This window comes from Triticum aestivum, chromosome 3A, assembly GCF_018294505.1.
Source record: "Triticum aestivum cultivar Chinese Spring chromosome 3A, IWGSC CS RefSeq v2.1, whole genome shotgun sequence".
Lineage (NCBI taxonomy): Eukaryota > Viridiplantae > Streptophyta > Magnoliopsida > Poales > Poaceae > Triticum > Triticum aestivum.
In genome coordinates this window covers 525750302-525753882 of record NC_057800.1, presented here as the reverse complement: position 1 = coordinate 525753882, position 3581 = coordinate 525750302, and positions in this window count along the sequence as shown.

The following is a 3581-nucleotide window of genomic DNA, read 5'->3' as shown; positions in this document are numbered from 1 at the left end:
GACGCCAGTGACGCAGAGACTGGAACGAAACTCCTCGAAGGTGGAAGTCGGCAGTCCCTTCGTCATCACATCGGCGAACTGTTGTGCAGTCGGCACGTGGAGAACCCGAATGCGTCCAAGGGCCACCTGCTCGCGCATAAAGTAAATGTCTAGCTCAATGTGTTTAGTCCAGCGATGATGAACGGGGTTGGCGGAGAGGTACACCGCAGAAACATTGTCGCAGTAGACAACTGTAGCCTGGGAGACGTCATGATGCAGCTCCTGAAGTAACTGTCATAGCCAGGTGCACTCACAACAGCGTTAGCCACAGCTCGGTACTCAGCCTCCGCGCTGGAGCGCGAAACCGTGGGTTGTCGCTTGGACGACCACGAAACGAGTGAAGGACCGAGGTAGACGCAGTAGCCAGAGGTGGACCGACGAGTGTCTGGGCAGCCAGCCCAGTCCGCGTCGGAGTAGGCCATCATCTCTAGAGAAGTGGATGCCGTGAGGGTGAGTCCAAGGGTCATCGTGCCGCGAATGTAAAGGAGTATCCGCTTCACGAGGGTCCAATGGGACTCACGAGGGGCGTGCATGTGGAGACACACCTGCTGAACAGCATACTGAAGATCCGGTCTGGTGAGAGTCAGATACCGAAGAGCACCAACGATAGACCGGTAGAAAGGAGCATCCGACGCTGGAGAGCCCTCAAGAGCAGAAACCTTGGCCTTCGTGTCAGCAGGAGTAGCAACGGGGTGACAGTTGAGCATACCAGCACGCTCAAGAAGCTCGTGCGCATACTTCTGCTAATGAAGAAAGAAACCGTCTGGGCGACGAACGACCTCAATGCCAAGGAAATAATGTAGAGCACCCAAGTCCTTGATGGCAAACTCGCCACGCAGCCGAAGAGTAATCTGCTGAAGAAGAGCTGTGGAGGAAGCCGTTGGGATGATGTCGTCGACGTACAGGAGCATATATACAGTGGTGTCACCGTGGCGATAGACAAACAATGAGGCATCCGAGCGAGTGACGCTGAAACCCAGTGTCTGAAGAAACCCGACGATCCGCTGGTACCAGGCGCGGGGTGCTTGCTTGAGCCCGTAGAGAGACCGGGACAGCAGACACACATGGCCAGGAAGAGATGCGTCGACAAAACCGGTGGGCTGCTCACAATACACCTGCTCCTCAAGATGGCCGTGGTGGAAGGCGTCGGAGACATCCATCTGATGAACTGGTCAGCCTCGGGACACTGCAAGCTAGAGGATGGTGCGAATCGTGCTCGGTTTGACAACCGGGGCAAACGTCTCTGTGAAGTCAACTCCAGCGCGCTGTCGAAAACCACGAACCACCTAGTGAGCCTTGTAGCGCTCAAGGGTACCATCCGAGCGGGTCTTGTGGTGAAAAACCCACTTGCCGGTGATGACGTTGGCGCGAGGAGGCCGGGGAACCAGTGTCCAGGTACGGTTCCGCTGAAGGGCGTCGAACTCTTCCTGCATCGTCGCAAGCCAGTGAGGATCACGGAGGGCTGCGCGAGCGGACGCGGGAAGAGGAGACGGCTTTGCGGTGGAGGCGGCGAGGAGGTACTCATCGCTGGAGTACCGGAGGCTCGGACGGTGAACGCCGGCTCTAGCCCGTGGAACAGGGCCAGACGGCAACATCGGAGCGGTCGGCGTGACAGGTGGCGAAGCCACCGGCGAGGCGGCCGGTGAAGCCATCGGCGAGGCGGCCGGCAACGGGGCCGCTGAAGAAGCCGGGGAGGCGGCGGCCGATGTGGCGGCGGCCGAGGCGGCCAAGCTTGGAGTGCCCGAGCACGCGACGTCCGAGCCTGGAGTGCTCGAGCCCACGACGTCCAAGCCCGTGGTGGCCGAGCCCGCGGTGCCCGAGTCGGGGGCGGCGGGTGAGGGAGGGGCGCCAGCCACGGCGTCGGCCGAGGAGGCCGAGGGGGCAGGCGCCAGCGTGGGGGCGCGCGACGCAGCTCGTCCCACGTCGTGAGGACCGCCAAAGCCCGGAGGCGGTCCAAGGGCCGGGCGGGGCAGTCCACCTGACGGAGTCGCCGAAGGGCCGCCGGTGGCTGGCGGTGACGAGGTGACAAGGGGTACCTGCTGCTGAAACAGAAACACCATCTCATCAAAGTAAACATGTCGGGAGGTGAAAACACGATGGGAGACGGGATCATAGCAGCGATAGCCCTTGGTGTTAGGTGGGTAGCCGAGAAAGATGCAGGCGACGGAGCGGGGTGCAAACTTATGAGGCGCAGTAGCGGCGATGCTAGGGTAGCAAAGGCAGCCGAAGATGCGAAACTCATCATAAGAAGGTGGTGCACCAAAGAGAAGGTGATGAGGTGCAAAGTTCCCGCGAGTGCGACAGGGATGGATGTTAATGAGGAGTGAAGCGGTGGCAAGAGCGTCAGGCCAAAAGCGCGGAGGCACATTGACATGAAAAAGAAGAGTACGAACGCAGTCATTAAGAGCACGAAGGATATGCTCAGCGTGACCGTTCTGCTACGAGGTGTACGGACAAGTGAGACGAAAAGTCATGCCATGTGTGGTGAGAAGAGTGCGAACAGCGAGGTTGTCGAACTCCTTCCCATTATCTGTCTGCAATGCGAGAATGGGACGACCAAACTGCGTGAGAACATAGGAGTAGAAGGCGGCGAGAGTGGATATAGCATCCGACTTGCGGCGCAACGGGAAGGTCCACACATAATGCGAGAAATCATCAAGTATGACAAGATAATAAAGAAAGCCCGTGTTACTGGCAACAGGAGATGTCCAAACATCACTATGAATTAACTCAAACGGGTATGATGCAACATGAGGAGAAGCCCTAAACGGGAGACGAGCATGTTTGCCGAGGCGACATGCATGACATGAGTGATCCTCGTTCTTATTACACGTGAAAGAAAAACTCCGAAGTATATGGCGAAGGGTGGCAGGATTAGGATGACCCAAGCGAGCGTGCCAAAGATCCACTCCGGTGGCGAGAGCGACAGGGGCGGCGGAAGTGGTGGAGGTGGCGGAGTGAACGGGGTAGAGCTCGTCGGGGCTGTCACATCGGTGGAGCACCATCCGCGTGCGACCGTCCTTAACAGAAAAACCACACTCGTCAAACTCAACGGTAACATGATTTTCACGTGTAAGAGAACGAACAGAAACAAGATTTTTAATAAGTTCAGGGGAAACTAAGACATTAGACATGGATATTGGAGTGGAGTTAGACGGAAAATATGCATGACCTATGTGGGTGATAGGAAGAGAGGAGCCGTCACCGACGGTGATGCGGTTGGAAGTGTGAACGGGATAGGAGGTGTGGAGGTTACCGGGATAAGCCGCCATGTGGGCGGTGGCTCCAGTGTCCATGTACCAGTCGCCGCCGCCGGTGTAGCTGGATGGAGAAGGGGCGGTGTAGAGTGTCGCCAGGAGGGCCAGGTCCCACGGTGTCGTGGTTCTAAGCCTGATAGTAGAATAGGGGGTAGGAATGTAGAGGCAAGATCCTAGCTATGGAGGAGTTGTACACGCGAGTTTTACGAGTTCAGGCCCTTCTCGGAGGAAGTAACAGCCCTACATCTCGGAGCCCAGAGGCGGTTATGTGTGTGAATTACAGAA